Source organism: Salmo trutta, chromosome 4, assembly GCF_901001165.1.
Source record: "Salmo trutta chromosome 4, fSalTru1.1, whole genome shotgun sequence".
NCBI classification, from domain to species: domain Eukaryota; kingdom Metazoa; phylum Chordata; class Actinopteri; order Salmoniformes; family Salmonidae; genus Salmo; species Salmo trutta.
This window is the reverse complement of record NC_042960.1, coordinates 45,496,007-45,514,947: the sequence shown is the minus strand read 5'-3', so window position 1 is coordinate 45,514,947 and position 18,941 is coordinate 45,496,007.

Here is an 18,941-nt window from a genome sequence, read left to right as displayed (position 1 = left end):
GGTTGGCTCGTGTCGGCACCTTTCCAGATTTGGACGCATTTGATAGAGAATTCCCCACCTCAATCTCCTCAGTTCTCCTTCTTAGCACTCCCAGGGGCTCTCTGGATCTACTCTGGCAGGCGTCGCTCTCTCACACACACGCACACACACACTCCTTTCTGCATCACTGAACCCTTAATGAGGTTCTAATCATGCCTCTCTCTCTCTCTCTCTCTGTCTCGCTCTCTCTCTTTCTGTGTCCCCCTCTCTCTTTCAACCTCTCTGTCAAGAGATCTTTCTCATAAAAAATTCCTTAGTAACGTTAGCCTACTGTGTCTATGTGTGTCTTCATTCTCATCCTTTTATGTTTGATTAATTCATGTATGTCTCGTGAGTTCTTCAGCTACTACTAACATTTAGATCAAGCAAGTTTTTAATTAGCTGGTTGAATAGAGTAAGACAACACAAAAATGTGCTAATTCCAGATATGATCCACAACAGTGTCACGTATACTCCCTCTCTGGCCTCTAGGTCACCAGGCTGTCGTCATGGCGCACACATGCCACCATCGTTACGCGCACCATCAGACTCACCTGGACTCCATCACCTCCTTGATTATCTTCCCTATTTATGTCACTCCCTTTAGTTCCGTCCCCAGGCGTTATTGTTTCTGTTTCATGTCTGTGCGTTGTTCGTGTTTCTTGTTTTATATTATGTTTCGTTTATTTATTAAATTATTCACTCCTTGAACTTGCTTCCCAACTCCCAGCAGAGGTATAGAAGAGGTCCTGAGTGAAGAGGGGTTGGGCGATGAGAGAAGGGCCTGAGAGTCTGGGTCAAAAATACTAAGATGAAAAGTAAACATTGCTGAGCTACAAAGTCAGTGATGCCAGGAATATACTGTTGTGTGATGGATGAACTCTTGATGCAATACACATGCACACATATACACACACTCAGGAACAGTGCAGTAGTGTTATGGATAGGCTGTGTATGCTATACCAGTTACATTTACATTTTAGTCACTTAGCAGATGCTCTTAGCCAAAGTGACTTACAGTTAGTGCATTCATCTTAAGATAGTTAGGAGGGACAACCACATATTTTAGTCATAGTAAGTACATAAAGTAGGCATCAGCAAAGTCAGTGCTAGTAGGGGGGAAAAAGTGAAGTGCGAGTGTTAGTTCACGAAAGGCATGTATTTTTTTGAGGGGGGGGGGGTGCGAGGGGGGGGGTGCTGTGGGATTATTTAAGATACTCTTTGAAGAGGTAGGGCTTCAGATGTTTTCGGAAGATGGGCAAGGACTCTGCTGTCCTAGCTTCAGGAGGAAGCTAGTTAGTTCCACCGTTGGGGTGTCAGGACGGAAAAGAGCTTTGACTGGATGAGCGGGAGCGGGAACAGTGGCAGAACGGAGTACTTGGGTTGGGGTGTAGGGTTTAGTCTGAAGGTAGGGAGGATCAGTTCCTCATGCTGCTCTACAGGCAAGTACCATGGTCTTGTAGTGGATGTGAGCTTTGACTGGAAGCCAGTGGAGTGTGGTTGAACAGCAGGAGGGATGTGGAGTTCTGGATAAATTGCATGGGTTTGATGGCACAAGCTGGGTGCCCAGCCAACAGCGAGTTGCAGTAGTCTAGACAGGGTATGACAAGTACCTGAATTATGACCAGCTCCTGTTTGAGGCGGGGTCGTACTTTACGGATGTTGTAGAGCATGAACCTGCAGGTAGGGCTGTTATGGTGACCATATTACCGCCACAACGGCAGTCACGAGTCATGACCGCAGTCAAATTCCACGTGACGGTTTAGTCACGGTAAATAGGCTTCTCCAAGCTCTGATGCTGCTGATGGCCATCAGTAGCCTACCAAACTTGTTAACTGCCTGGTACTCAGCACTCTATTGTCCTTTTAATCACGCTGATGTCAATGCAAATGTTATCGAACACTTCATGAGAGCCCATGAGTTCATGTTGGGCAACATTTCTATAGGCTATGCAATTACTTCAGAAAACCTCTATTAAAAAGAGGAGGATTCCATCAGCTTTCTATAGGTTAGGCCTACTATATTCATCTATCAACTTTCCTAATATTAAGCACATTGCTTCTCTTTACAGCAGGAGTATAGCCTACCTGGCTGGCATGAAAATAAACCTCGGGAAAGCGCCCTCCATTTGCTAGATGACATGTATTTTTCCCCCTGTATTTTTCCCCCTGCCCCTGTTTTCGAGACAGGTGCATGATTATAGTGCATGATTATAAGATTATAATTATTTAGTATATGTAAAGAGAAGATTCAATCAAGAATAGTCTGATGGGTGACAATATTAGCCTATCACTTGTGAATGATATATTATCACTTGTGTGCAGTAAGGCAAGAAACAGCACATGCCTTTATTTTCTTCAAATTTTTCAAATCACAATCGCTCATTTCATGTAGCCTGGCCCATAGGCCTATATGTTTTGAAAACATAAAAAAAAGCTGAAGTGTAATCCGCTTTACAATGGGTGTAGAACCTAACTGGAATACATACGCGGCGCGTGAGTTTCAAGTTTGGGGAAGATAATTTTCACCATAAAAACGAACCTCTATAATAAAAGCATTATATGCATAATAGCATTTGCGGTCACTTTTGAGAATGGTGTTTCCCACTAATTGATTGCATTATGGAACATTCACGCTCATAGCCTCCTGCTGTGTGCGCATTGCTGCGCTTATAATGTGAAGAAATAGCCTAATAGTTTATCAACATTTTAAGCTAAACGTTCTGATCTGTGGCGTCAGCTTCATTGATTTAAAAACTTTTTTTGACGCTAGTGGTTGTATTAATTTGGGATCTATTGCATCCCACATCTGTCCCAGACTATGTTTGGAATATCTATTTATCACACAGAATAGAATAGGTAAACTTTTGTACTATAGGGGATAGTAGATTGACATAGGCTAGTCCTTTTTCGGAGCACGCAGCCGGGAGAAGGAAATTATAATTATTATATTCAGCCCAAGGGCACAACGGCCACTGGCCACAAAAGGCACTGGTTTTTGGGTAGTCATTATGGCCACACAAAGGGGATGCTGCTGGGAAATTTGAGGCATTATCAAGTTCTTGTTAAATTGTGAATGAGAGACTGATGAAGTGTGTGCAGCCTGTGCAAGAAACAAAGCAGAGCTCCTGCCTTTCATGCAACTCATCATTAGAGTTGCATCATGCAGCCTTAGTATGTATTTCAAATCAAATCATATAGCCCAACGTTTATCACAACTGAAGTTGCATTAACAACTCTAAATTAAGCATATAGGAGGACCTGTTTCTTTGTTAAGCGCTCAACACAGAATAGCTTGTGCGCACTCCCTCATCATTTGAAGAAAACATCCTTTATATTTTATTCAGCTATGTTCAATTGTGTTCTTCATACTGTAAGCCAGGAGATGCTAAATGTGTTCATGTTAATGGTCAATTACCGTAAGACCAGCAATTATTTGCTTGACAATCACCGGCTGACAAAATTTAATGACTGACACAGCCCTACCTGCAGGAGCGAGTCATTACTTTGATGTTTGCAGAGAACGACAGGGTGTTGTCCTGGGTCACGCCAAGGTTCTTTGCACTCTGGGATGGGGATACTGTGGAGTTGTCAACAGTGAGGTGTAGTCTACATATAGTAGACATTTATAATGGTGAGCATAAAACACCCACACACTCAGCTAAAACACAGCTAAGATGGCACCTCTGAGGGTTTCACATCTGGACTCACAATATGGTGTGTGCGAGTGATTGTGCATTTGTGTGTGTGTGTGTGTGTGTGTGTGTGTGTGTGTGTGTGTGTGTGGTGTGTTTTTGCTTAGACTGCACCGAGCATCCTGGCAGTGCACTCACTGTAAAGTTTCCTCTCTGTTTCTCCCCCTCTCTCTCTCCCTCCCTCCATCCCCCTCTCTCAGTGAGTCAAAACAACTAGAGCCCAAACACACACCTCTGGCCCACTTTCCCCCCTCTCTCCCTCTAGCTCTATCTATCTATCTATCTATCTATCTATCTATCTATCTATCTATCTATCTATCTATCTATCTATCTATCTATCTATCTATCTATCTATCTAATCTATCTATCTATCTATCTATCTATCTATCTATCTATCTATCTATGTATATATCTATCTATCTATCTATCTATCTATCCCTTTCTTTTCTCTCTCTCTCTCTCTCGCTCTCTCTCTCACTCTCTGATCAGACTACTGGAGCTGCAAACATGCTAATTATAACCTCATTATAGTAATTCATACCAATGACTGCAAATAATGCACCACTCCAGACTACTACCATTATTGTTGCTCCCTTAAAAGGATCCAACCCTTTTTTTCAATTTTCACCTAAAATGACATTCCCAAATCTAACTGCCTGTAGCTCAGGACCTGAAGCAAGGATATGCATATTCTTGATACCATTTGAAAGGAAACACTTTGAAGTTTGTGGAAATGTGAAATTAATGTAGGAGAATATAACACAATAGATCTAGTAAAAGATCATACAAAGAAAAAAATGTGGGGTTTTTTTGTACCATCATCTTTGAAATGCAAGAGAAAGGCCATAATGTATTACTCCAGCCCAGGCGCAATTTAGATTTTGGCCACTAGACGGCAGAAGTGTATGTGCAAAGTTTTAGACTGATCCTATAAACCATTGCATATCTGTTCGAAGTTTTGTATCAAGACTTCCCAAATGTGCCTAATTGGTTTATTAATACATTTTCAAGTTCATAATTGTGCACTATCTGTCATACCCTGATCAGTTTCACCTCTCCTCGTTATTGTCTCCACCCCCTCCAGGTGTCGCTTGTTTCCCCAGTGTATTTATCCCTGTGTTTCCTGTCTCTCTGTGCCAGTTCGTATTGTATGTTAGTCAAGTCAACCAGCGTGTTTTAAACGTACTCCTTTGCTATTCTCTTTTTGCTAGTCCTCCTGGTTTTGACCCCTGCCTGACTCTGGACTTCTTTCCCACCTGCCTGATCTCCTGCCTGGCCTGACCTTGATTCTGTCTGCCCTTCAGTACCTTTTGGACTCTGAAGACTTATCTCTTCAGTAGGTCCTATGCTTAAGTGTAGTCTGGCCCAGGAGTGTGAAGGTGAACGGAAAGGCTGGAGCAACGAACCGCCCTTGCTGTCTCTGCCTTGCCGGTTCCCCTCTTTCCACTGGGATTCTCTGCCTCTAACCCTATTACAGGGGCTGAGTCACTGACTTACTGGTGTTCTTCCATGCCGTCCATGGGAGGGGTGCGTCACTTGAGTGGGTTGAGTCACTGACGTGGTCTTCCTGTCTGGGTTGGCGCCCCCCCCCCCTTGGGTTGTGCCATGGCGGTAAGTTGGTGGTTGTAGACATCCCTCTAGTGGTGTGGGGGCTGTGCTTTGGCAAAGTGGGTGGGGTTATATCCAGCCTGTTTGGCCCTGTCCGGGGGTATCATCGGATGGGGCCACAGTGTCTTCTGATCCCTCCTGTTTCAGCCTCCAGTATTTATGCTGCAGTAGTTTATGTGCCGGGGGGCTAGGGTCAGTCTGTTTCATCTGGAGTATTCTCTTGTCTTATCCGGTGTCCTGTGTGAATTTAAATATGCTCTCTCTAATTCTCTCTTTCTCTCTTTCTTTCTTTCTCTCGGAGGACCTGAGCCCTAGGACCATGCCTCGGGACTACCTGGCATGATGACTCCTTGCTGTCCCCAGTCCACCTGGCCATGCTGCTGCTCCAGTTTCAACTGTTCTGCCTGCGGCTACGGAACCCTGACCTGTTCACCGGACGTGCTTGTTGCACCCTCGACAACTACAATGATTATTATTATTTGACCATGCTGGTCATTTATGAACATTTTAACATCTTGACCATGTTCTGTTATAATATCCCCCCGGCACAGCCAGAAGAGGACTGGCCACCCCTCATAGCCTGGTTCCTCTCTAGGTTTCTTCCTAGGTTTTTGGCCTTTCTAGGGAGTTTTTCCTAGGGAGTTTTTCCTAGCCACCGTGCCTCTTTCACATGCATTGCTTGCTGTTTGGGGTTTTAGGCTGGGTTTCTGTACAGCACTTTGAGATTTCAGCTGATATACGAAGGGCTATATAAATAAATTTGATTTGATTTGATTTGGTTTGAACTGGTTTTGACCATTTTTGCCTGTCCACGACCATTCTCTTGGCATCCCCTATTGGATTAATAAATATTGTAAGACTCCAACCATCTGCCTCCTGTGTCTACATCTAGGTCTCGCCTTGTGCCATGATACTTTCCTCAAACAATGGCATGGGATTCTTTCACTGTAATAGTTACTGTAAATTGGACAGTGCAGTTAGATTAACAAGAATTTAAGCTTTCTGCCCATATCAGATATGTCTATGTCCTGGGAATTTTTTTGTTACTTACAACCTCATGCTAATCACATTAGCCTACGTTAGCTCAACCATCCCGCAGGGGGGATACCGATCCCGTAGAGGTTAATCATCACTGTCCTACTTCTCCCTCTTCCTTTATCTCTCTCTCTCTCTCTCTCTCTCTTTCTCTCTCTCTCTCTCTCTCTCTCTCTTTCTTTCTTTCTTTCTTTCTTCCTTCCTGCCTGAATCACACATATACACACACCTTTAGAAAAAAACAAAGGCTTTCCCCATAGGAGAACCCTTTGAATAACTCCTTTTAGTTACAGGTAGAACCCTTTTGGTTCCTGGTAGAACTCATTTGGGTTCCATGTAGAATGCTTTTAGAATCCTTTTTTCTGTGAGTGCACACACACTGACACACAAACACACACACATGCACGGAGTATACCAAACATTACGAACACCTTTCTACTATTGAGCTGGGCACCAACCCCCCCAATTTTGCCTTCTGAACAGCCTCAATTCGTTGGGGCATGGAATCTGCAATCAATCAAATGTATTTATAAAACCATTTTTACATCAGCCGATGTCACAAAGTGCTATACAGAAACCCAGCCTAAAACCCCAAACAGCAAGCAATGCAGATGGAGAAGCACGGTGGCTAAGCAATACTCCCTAGGCTCCGAGGGGTGGCTAGTCCTCTTCTGGCTGTGTCGGGTGGAGATTATAACAATACATGCCCAAGATATTAAAACGCTCATAGATGCCCAGCAGGGTCAAATAATAATAATCACAGTGGTTGTAGAGGGTGCAACAGGACAGCACCTCAGGAGTAAATGTCAGTTGGCTTTTTGTAGCCGATCATTCAGAGTTAGAGACAGCAGATGCAGTAGAGAGAGAGAGAGTCGAAAACAGCAGGTCTGGGACAAGGCAGCACGTCCGGTGAACAGGTCAGGGTTCCATAGGCGCAGGCAGAACAGTTGAAACTGGAGCAGCAACAACCAGGTGGACTGGGGACAGCAAAGAGTCATCAGGCAAGGTACTCCTGAGGCATGGTCCTAGGGCCCAAGTCCTCCGAGAAAAGAGAGAAAGAGAGAGAGAGAGAGAGAGAGAGAGAGAGAGAGACAGCGAGAGAGAGAGACAGCGAGAGAGAGAGAGAGAGAGAGAGAGAGAATACTTAAATTTGCACAGGACACTGGATAAGACAGGAGAAATACTCCAGATATAACAGACTGACCCTAGCCCCCAACACATAAACTATTGCAGCATAAATACTGGAGGCTGAGACAGGAGGGGTCGGGAGACACTGTGGCTCTGTCGGATGATACCCCCAGGCAGGGCCAAACAGGCAGGATATAACCCCACCCACTTTGCCAAAGCACAGCCCCCACACCACTGGAGGCATATCTTCAAACCACCAACTTACTACCCTAACACAAGGCCGAGTATAGCCCACGAAGATCTACCCCACAGCATGAACCTGAGGAGGGTGCCAAACCTGGACAGGAAGATCACGTCAGTGACTCAACCCACTCAAGTGACGCACCCCTCCTAGGGACGGGATGGAAGAGCACCAGTAAGCCAGTGACTCAGCCCCCGTAATAAGGTTAGAGGCAGAGAATCCTGGTGGAGAGAGGGGAACCGGCCAGGCAGAGACAGCAAGGGCGGTTCGTTGCTCCAGTGCCTTTTTGTTCACCTTCACACCCCTGTGCCAGACTACACTCAATCATAGGACCTACTGAAGAGATGAGTCTTCAATAAAGACTTAAAGGTCGAGACCGAGTCTGCGTCACTCACATGGATGGTTCCTCTCTAGGTTTCTTCTTAGGTTCTGGCCTTTCTAGGGAATTTTTCCTATCCACCGTGCTTCCACACCTGCATTGCTTGCTGTTTGGGGTTTTAGGCTGGATTTCTGTACAGCACTTTGAGATATCAGCTGATGTAAGAAGGGCTTTATAAATACATTTGATTTGGATAGGCAGACCCTTCCATAAAAACTGAGCTCTATTGGAGAAAGCCCTGCCTCCAGCTGTTTGCTTAGAAATTCCAGGGACAATAAGGAAGCCTGTGTCTTGTGACCGTAGCATACGTGTAGGTATGTACGGCAGGACCAAATGGAAGAGATAGGTAAGAGCAAGCCCATGAAATGCTTTGTAGGTGATCAGTAAAACCTTGAAATCAGCCCTAGCCTTAACGGGAAGCCAGTGTAGAGAGGCTAGTACTGGAGTAATATGATCAGATTTTGGGGTTCTAGTCAAGATTCTAGCAGCCGTGTTTAGCACTATCTGAAGTTTATTTAGTGCTTAATCCGGGTAACCGGAAAGTAGAGCATTGCAGTAGTCTAATCTAGAAGTGACAAAAGCATGGATTAACGTTTCTGCAAAATTTTGGGACAGAAAGTTTCTGACTTTTTGCAACGTTACGAAGATGGATAAAAGCAGATTTGAAATGACTGTATAACCATCAAGATTAATTGTCAGATCCAACAGAAATTTGTTTCTTGGGACCTAGAATTAGCATCTCTGTTTTGTCCGAGTCTAAAAGTAAAATATTTTCCGCAATCCAATTCCTTATGTCTGAAACACAGGCTTCCAGGGAGGGCAATTTTGGGGCTTCACCAAGTTTCATTGAAATGTACAGCTGTGTATTGTCCGCATAGCAGTAAAAGTTAACATTATGTTTCCGAATGACATTACCAAGAGGTAGAGTATATAGTGAAAACAATAGTGGTCCTAAATCGGAACCTTGAGGAACACCGGAACTTACAGTAGATTTATCAGAGGACAATCCATCCACAGAGATAAACTCATATCTTTCCCACAGATAAGATCTAAACGAGGCCAGAACTTGTCCATGTAAACCAATTTGGGTTTCCAATCTCTCCAAAAGAATGTGGTGATTGATGGTGTCAAAAGCAGCACTAAGGTCTAGGAGGACGAGGACAGATGCAGAGCCTTGGTCTGACGCCATTAAAAGGTAATTTACCACCTTCACAAGTGCAGTCTCAGTGCTATGATGGGGTCGAGGTGTCGAAAGCGTTCCACAGGGATGCTGGCCCATGTTGACTCCAATGCTTCCCACAGTTGTGTCATGTTGGCTGGATGTCCTTTGGGTGGTGGACCATTCTTGATATACACAGAATACCGAGCAGAGTTGCAGTTCTTGACACAAACCGGTGCGCCTGGCACCTACTACCATACCCCGTTCAAAGGCACTTACATTTTTTGTCTTGCCCATTCACTCTCTGAAGGCACACATACACAATCCATGTCCCTAAAATTCCTTCTTTAACCTGACTCCTCCCCTTCATCTACACTGATTGGAGTGGATTTAACAAGTGACATGAATAAGGGATTATTGGATTCACCTGGTCAGTCTATGTCATGGAAAGAGCATGTCTTAATGTTTTGTACACTCAGTGTATACCCACACACACACACACACACACACACACACACACACACACACACACACACACACACACACACACACACACACACACACACACACACACACACACACACACACACACACACACACACAGCGGACATGATTTGGGCTCATGGTCTTGTGATGAGGTAACCCTGCATGCGACTTCACAATCAGTGTCACCCTCGGCCCAAGACGTTGGTTTCTTCCTTGTGAGACCAGGGTTCATATCTGACCTGTGACACACAGACACGCACAAGAGGCAGCAGAGGGATGGTGTGTGGTTCAGAGCTGAACAGAGCAGGGTCAGGTATGGTGCTGGAGGCAGCAGCTAAAAAACGCAATTTTACCGATCAATACAAGAAAAGAACGAGATGAGGAGATACAATTCTGTGTTTCCTCTCCTCCTCTATATGAGCCTCCCTCGTTCCTCCTCCCGAGATGCTTTGCTATCGATTTGACATGAGAGCAGGCAGGGTGAGGGAGCTGTGTGTGTGTGTGTGTGTGTGTGTGTGTGTGTGTGTGTGTGTGTGTGTGTGTGTGTGTGTGTGTGTGTGTGTGTGTGTGTGTGTGTGTGTGTGTGTGTGTGTGTGTGTGTGTGTGTGTGTGTGTGTGTCCAAGTGTTTGTGTGTAATACAAATGAAATACTGTGAAGCTCGTACCATTCCAATCATTTTCTTGAAATAACAGTTTACTGACGCAGCTACCACCCTAACGGGTTCTCCTTTCCTCCCTGAGGGCCCAACAGGACAGTTAACATCCCAAATCACTGGTATGACTGACCCAAATCACCCACAAACTCCCTGCCCTGCCCTGCCCCGCCTGGGTTAGAACAGAAGCAAACCCTCAGCATGCTACCCAGATACAGGGAAACCCCTCAGCAATCACAGCAGTTGTCAAAAGGCCCGGACCCTTATAGCGGAGGAGGTATGCCACTGGGCAAAGACGTCAATTCAACATTGGTTCAATGTAATTTCATTGAAATGACGTGGAAACAACATTGGTTGATTCAACCAGTGTGTGCCCAGTGGGATGGAACTACTTGTCCTGCAAGGTTGCTGGTTCAAATCCCATTCTTGTCGATTCCCCTACAGTGGTTGCATAGATGCAGTGTATTTTAGTTGATGGCATGCATCTGACAGTTATGACAGCAGCTGGTTGCAGCTTAGGACACATACCTTATTGACCTCCAAATAGGTTAACCCTCTCTTCCATTGCAATACACACCCAGACCCAAATAATCTTAACTCAAATTTGGCATAAATGTAAACTTGGTAGACATAGGCTAGGCTAATGCAATGCCTACACTCTTATTCCCATAGGAGAAGTCTTTTGGGTTCCATGTAGAACCCTCTGTGTAAAGGGTTCTACATGGAACTCAAAAGGGTTCTACATGGAAATCAAAACAGTTCTACTTGGAACCAAAAGGGTTCTTCCTGGAACCAAAAGAGTTCTTCCTGGAACCAAAAAGGGTTCTTCAAAGTGTTCTCCTATGGATCCAGCCAAAGAAGAGTGTACTGCTGCGCTGGGCTAACAGTGCATGCAAATCAGCGAAAGTACTTAGCATAACTCTTCTCACTCTGTTTCTCTCCCTCTGGCCCAGTAGTAGATAACTGACCAGGTTTCCATGGTGATCTAGAGACTGACACCAGGTAGCCCAAAGGTTGGTTTCATCTTACCATTCAAACGCATTGTATGCAGCCAGAATACACTCCTATCCCTCGTGGACCGGTTCGTACCTGAAACATTCTCCATTCAGGCTGTAAAGGCGTCGATTTTCTCCTTAAATCAATGTAATGATGAGAAGGCAGAAAATAACAGGGAAAATATGCAAACTTTCTTTATGAAACACCGATTTCCACCACCATACGAGTGGAATATGGTGGAGAACTCTTAACCATTCAACTGCGCATAATATAATACCCTACTTTTTGAATTGGAAGACTGACAGCCATGTAACTGCACACATTTACATTAAGCTTTGAATAAGGATCCGAGCAGTGGTGCACATGTTCTATTTGGGCCAATTCCTTATATACTAGTGCAAAGTTGATTTAGCGAAGCTTACACCATCATTTACATAATTTCTAAAAGGTAGGCCTAACATTATTTGTTTTGCTTGTGCTTGATGGTGTAGGCCTATTGTAGGTGTTAGTGCAGGGATTCAGTGTGATGTGTGAGTTAGCCTATTCCTGCAGGTTTTCTCCAGCTGTATCCAGCTCCAGCTCTCTGACAGAACTCAGATTGAGGCGTGGGAGTCCAGCATAATATGCTACATTACATACCACAGCAGACCGTAAACCGCTTGTGTGTGTGTGTGTGTGTGTGTGTTTGGTTTTACTATCCTTGTGGGTAGCCTAGCGGTTAAGAGCGTTGGTGAAAAATCTGTCTATGCGCACATGAGCAACACACTTAACCCTAAATGCTCCTGTAAGTCACTCTGGATAAGAGCCTCTGCTAAATGATAACAAAAATTAAAAGTCCTAACAAGGATAAGTGGGAACATATTGTCTGTTTCCACAAGGAAAAAGGCTATGTTAGGGAAAATAGGATTTTCAATGAGAATCAATTGTTTGGTCCCCACAAGGATAGTAAAACAAACTTGTGTGTGTGTGAGAGACAGCCATCAGTAAGCAAGTTGAAAGAAGGAGAACATCTCCACGATCTCTCTGCTGTAATTATCACAATTTCAAATGCTAATTTCCACTCTCCCGCAGGTTCCCAAACAGCGTGTGAGCCTAAATTGCTCGTCATAGCGGGTCACTCACTGCGAATGACTGCCTCTGCTCTCTCATTACGCCTATTGATGGTGAATTATGATCACTGTTGATACAATAAGAAATTTATGCCAGGAACTCAACTGTTTCTAAGCAGATTCTCCTCCCTTGCTATGTTCAGGGTTCATTCAAGCCCACTGGAGTTAATGGAAGCAGAGAGAGAGAGAGAGAGAGAGAGACAGAGCGAGAGAGAGAGAGAGAGAGAGAGAGAGTGAGAGAGAGAGAGAGAGAGAGAGAGAGAGAGAGACAGAGAGAGAGAGAGAGAGAGAGAGACAGAGAGAGAGAGAGAGAGAGAGAGAGAGACAGAGAGAGAGAGAGAGAGAGAGAGACAGAGAGAGAGAGAGAGAGAGAGAGAGAGAGAGTGTGAGAGAGAGAGTGAGAGAGAGAGAGAGAGTGAGAGAGAGAGACAGAGAGAGAGAGAGAGAGAGAGAGAGAGAGAGAGAGAGAGAGAGAGAGAGAGAGAGAGAGAGAGAGAGAGAGAGAGAGAGAGAGAGAGAGAGAGAGAGTGTGTTGCTGCTTATAACCCGTGGGTCTGGCTAACTGCTACTGTATAGTGTGTGAGATACCCAGGGTGCACTTGGGGAGCGGTAATGCGTGTACACATACACACACATCCTGCTGGTGTGAGTCGGACACCATGGAGAGTTATGATGGTATAATGATTACATTGAGTCAACAGTCAACATGATCTAACAGCCCAGCATAGCAACACCACAACACAAGAGAGGTGTTCAAAATAGAGGGCCGGGGGGAGAAAGAGAAAGAGAGAAAAAGAGAGAGAGTGAGAGACAACAAATACACACATTACTTATTCACCTTTCACTAGAATACGCTATGTGTTTGGAACTATGGCAGTGATGTTGATACAGTATGTCTGTGTGTTCACTAGTGTGTAACATGCAAACATATATTTCCCTTCATGGGATAGAATAGTTTGAGTTTAACCAGGATATTTTGAATTGATTTGTGTATAACTCATAAATAAGGGGAGGAAAATTCTAGAGTGAATAAAGAGTGAAAGAGATGAAAGATGTGAAAGAAAGCGCTAAATAACATTAATGACGAGACCTTTCAACCCTGCCCACCCCTCCGTGCCTTACAGGACTACACTACTCACAATCACAAGGGCCGACAGAGAGCCAGAGAAACACAGGTGAGCTTCTCTTCACATCAGAGATCAACCACAGGTTTAAACCACTGTAGGTGAGCTTCCTCTGTCTCAGGCAGACTGGGAGAAAGCAAATAAATCTGCATCAACCCAAAACCACACAAGACAATCACTTTACTGCATGAGAAAAAAACAGCAGAGTCTTTACTGTATTAGTAAAGTTGGGTTATTTTATTATGAACACAGCATTACAGCTCTACCACAGTTTATTACAGAGCCACTACATCTCCACAACTTGTAAGGTGGAGCTGGGATTTTGACTCAGGGTTGTGAAAGGGTTAATGTAACATGTTCATGGCAGAATTAAAATAATCTGTGGAGAGCTGGATTATATAACAGGATCTTCATAGGGCTAATTTAATCCTAACATCTAACTACTATCTCGTTGCTCAGAAATACATTGAATGAAAATATAAACGTAACATGTAAAGTGTTGGTCCCATGTTTCGTGAGCCAAAATAAAAGATCCCAGATATTTTTCAGACGCACAAAAAGCTTATTTCTCTCAAATTTGGGGCACACATTTGTTTACATCCCTGTTAGTGAGCATTTTATCCTTTGTCAAGATAATCCATCCACCTGACAGGTGTGGCATATCAAGAAGCTGATTAAACATCATGATCATTACACAGGTGCACCTTTTTCTGGGGACAATAAAAGGCCACTCTGAAACACAACACAATGCCACAGATGTCTCAAGTTTTGAAGGAGCGTGCAATTGGAGTGCGTAGGAGTATTTCTGTCTGTAATAATGCCCTTTTTGTGGGAAAAACACATTCTGATTGGGTGGGCCTGGCTCCCAAGTGGGTAAAACTATGCTCTTCCAGGCCTACCCATAGGGCCTAATTAATGTATTTCAATTGACTGATTTCCTTAAATGAACTGTAACTCAGCAAACTCTTTAAAATGGTTGCATGTTGCAATTATATTTTTGTTTAGTATACTTGCATAGAAGAAAAAACAGGCTGTCAGGCAGGCTTGGAATTTTGTGATTTTAGGGGCAAGGCCATTTGGCATTCAAGTGGTGCCCAATCTGCCAGGGCATCAAGGCCAGCTGCTAGGGCACCAAAGCCATTAACCAAAATAGGCAATTAAATTGATTTGAAAACCAAAATACACTAGCTATTCTGTTAAGAAAAACATAAGTGTATGTAAATGTAGGCCTACATAAATAATTAGCCTACATGTCGAAGGGTAGGTGATAGTCTATGCTGACATGAGGGAGGCACCTGAACATTTTTACGGCCACACAAGGAGGCATGACCGTCAATGCCAAAGGGAAATTCGAGGCCTGCAGTCAGGTTAACCTTGCCAGTAGTACTTCTTGCCACTAGTATTTTGTATTTTCACATACACTGGATAGTTTTTTTCACACGGTCAGCCATAGTAGTATGGTGCCCCTGGAGCAAATTAGGCTTAAGTGCCTTGCTCAAGGGCACATCGACAGATTTTTCACCTTGTTGGCTAGGTTATTCGAACCAGTGACCTTTCGGTTACTGGCCCATCGCGCTAACCGCTAGGCTACCTGCCACCTAGTACTTCAGCTTTAATTTTCTCTGCTAATTGAACTTTTTTTTATGGTGGTTAAAAAACAAATGAGGGCGAGTATAGAATGTTAGTTTTGATCAATCAAACACCTGATCGCAGATCACCTCTGGGGATGGCCAACCCTTCTTTGGTAGAGCTATACCCTCCTGCAGGATCTTGTTCCAACCCTACTCTAACACACATTAATTATTCTAATCAGCTGCTCAAAAGAACGTTGATTGGCTGAATCAAATCAAATCAAAATCCTTGGCTGAATCAGGTGTGTTAGAGCAGGGCTAGAGCAAAAGCATGCACAGAGCACACCCAGTAGGACAGTATTTATCTCGGAGGAGGGTTGGCCACCCCAGCAGTAGGTCTACTGAAAGCATTTAGCGAAAGCAACTCAATACATACAATGAGATACTCTGTAGGGTTTAAACTTTAAAGAGAAGATCACATGCCTTTCATGGTTGAACGGGAGACATCACAAAAATTGGTCTTCTCATGAAAATGTCTGTAGGGTCCAAACTGTTTGAGCTACAAACTAATATGACCCCTCTATGGAAATATTCTCACAAACACGATGGACTTCTCCGTTTTGCTCTACGACCCCCACAAGTGTCACAGGACTCGTCTGAAGGTAACCCGCTACCGGGCTCAAAAATGCATGAAAGTGAATGGGGCATTTCAATGTCAAAGGCATACGGATAATTCCACGGTATAATATATATCTTTTTTCTGAGCTTTTTTATATCTCTCAGATATAGGATGGACACTTCAAAACATACACTTCCCTTTGATTTATTTTTGGACCAAATTCAATGTTTCATCAAATTATTTTGGTATATATTTTTGTTATACCTACAGGGCCCTACAATTCTAAATAAAATAGCTACATTAGCCTTGGTATGACCATCATAAAACAATTACATATGTTAGCTAAATAGAAACCCAGCCCTGGGCCCTTAGACCCTCGCCTTATTGACTCTGATAATGAGATAATCGGACCAAGCTCCACACACACACACACACACACACACACACACACACACACACACACACACACACACACACACACACACACACACACACAGTTCAGTCCTCCCCCCGTTTCACGAATGGCCCCTGCAGCGAGCTGATTGGAGGAAGAGGATTCTAAGAGAGCAGACTGGTTAATTATTCTCGAATGGCCCCTGCAGCAAGCTGACTGGAGGAAGAGGATTCTAAGTAGGCGGACTGGTTAATTATGCTAATCCAGGGGGCAGATAACGAGACGCTTAATACCTCACTCTGAGACACACACAGAGATCTCTGCCAGTGTGGGTACGACTGTTATCCTCTGGAGAGAGATAGTCTCTGTGAGAAAATATGAGACTTTGTCAGAGAGAAAGAGAGATAGGAATGAGTGTGTGTGAGGAATGAGTGTGTGTGTTTGCGTGTGTGTGTTTCAGAGAGAATTACAATTATAACTATTTCTCAGCTCATATCCCATATCTATGCTACAGCTCCATACCATAACCCCCCCCCCCCCCCCTCCTCTGACGTGTGTGTGTCTCTGTCTTCTCTGTGTTGTGACTAGGCACGGATCCATGCTGGCTCTTTTAACAGACTGATTCTAAACTAATTTTCTTTTACGATGTGCATCCCTCTGCCAACTTCTATTGGATTTATAGTCCTCTTCCTGGCTCCCTTTCTTCTCCCTCTATCACTTTGTCTGTTGTTCAATGCAGCATTTTACTGAATCCACAGAGCTGATCACACCACCGTTTGTGTGTGTGTTTGTGTTCATGTGTGTGCGAGCATTCGTGTGTGTGTGATTGTGTGTGCATGCATGTGTTGTCCGACTGACTCTCTCTCTCTCTCTCTCTTTCTCGCTCTCAATCTCTCGCACGCTCTCTTTCTCTGTCTCTCTCCCCTTTCTCTCTCTTCCCCCCAATCTCTCTCAGGTCAGTGAAGGCTGTGTGCGGGGCAATGTCTGTTCCACTGCAGGCTAGCATCCATGACTTACTCTGCAGCTCAGTCTTTAGACACACAGAGACATGGGGCAGAGAGCTCAGCAGAGCCGCTCTGCCTGCCAGACCTCAAACTGCAGCCTGCAGCTGCACTGACCAGCACTGGGCTGGGGGAGGGATGGAGCGAGAGGAGAGCCGAACGGGAGAGTGAAGATGTGAGGGGGAGAGAGGGGAGAGCAGTGCAAAAGAAAGAGAGGGAGGGAGGAAGGAAGCGAATGGGAGGACAGACAGAGAGAGAGAATTATTATCCTCCCTTCCTTCTCCTGCCCCCTCTGACTCCCTCGCTCCTGATGGACAGCCCAGGATGCTCCACCTCCTCCCGGATTTCAACCAATCACTGGCTGAGGCTCGTAAAGCTCGCTACATCCATCACCGAGGTCTATCCGCCTGCGAGAGGGAGCTGTCAATCACTGACATATTCACCAGAGGCAATATGGGTTCCAACCACAGATTCTGAAAGAAACCCTGTTAGACTTAAAAACATTCCTGTGAGTGTGACCTACTGACTAGGTTTGCTTTAACCTAAGACCTTTGCACACCACAGGAATGTGTCGAGGGGTTCCCAAAGTTTTTCACTAGAAAATGCATGGGACCCCACTTTGGAAAATAATAGGCCTAACAGTTAACACTATGTGTTCACATTCACTAAATGTTAGGTCCCACAGGCTGTCCCAACATGATAATGACATGAAAGCACATTTGTGTAAAAGGCCCTTAGTTGACACTGTACACATTTTGAAGAGAAAGAGTTCTTCATTTGTTTGATAAGCTTACAGATTATCTCAGGTGACCTCATTTCAATTTCAGGGGACCTCACCCCAAGTTTGGGAAACACTGTGTTAGCCAATTTTGCAAAAACCTTAATATTTGCTCGGGGAGCTATAGCAAGTCTTCAGTTCTCAGGCAGTTCTCACTTCCGTTACATTATGGACACCTCTATAAACATTAGATCAGTGGAGGCTGCTGATGGGAGAACGGCTCATATTAATGGCCGGAACAGAGCAAAAGGAATGGCATCAAACACATGTTTGATACATTCGATACCATTCCACCTATTCCGCTACAGTCATTATCACGAGCCCATTTTCCCCAATTAAAGTGGCACTAACCTCCTGTGCATTAGAGCCATTCCAACCTACTATGTCCGGACAACGTGAAGCCATACTCAACAGGGCCTTGGTCTGTCATACACCTGTTTTGTGCCAAACTGACTGTACATCTTGTTCAATGTGCCTCTATGAATGTACCATCGAGCAGGGCCAGTTTACCACATTTGGGGCCTCGTGGCACCGACCTACGTCAGCTAACTTACTGCATTTCAACACATTTGGCTATGGAGCAGAGAGAGAATGTGCAGTTTTATAATGCTATTCTACACACTTCGTCATGAGGTTAAGGGAAACTGTTGCAGTTTAAAGCACATTTCCAGTAATTCTACACTTTTTGCCATCTCATGCTTTTGTTCACATTTGGCCATAGGGCTGAGAGAACATTTTACAGTTTTAAAGCTAATTTCCTGCAAATGCAGGGGTGGGGGCGGGTTGGCGCTCCCTGGAGGTCGAGGGAGGCACTTACCCTGTGTGCCAGTTTGGTAATCCAGCCCTGCATTTCAAATCAAATCACATTGTATTTGTCACATGCGCCGAATACAACAGGTGTAGACTTTAATGTGAAATGCTTACTTACAAGCCCTTAACCAACAGTGC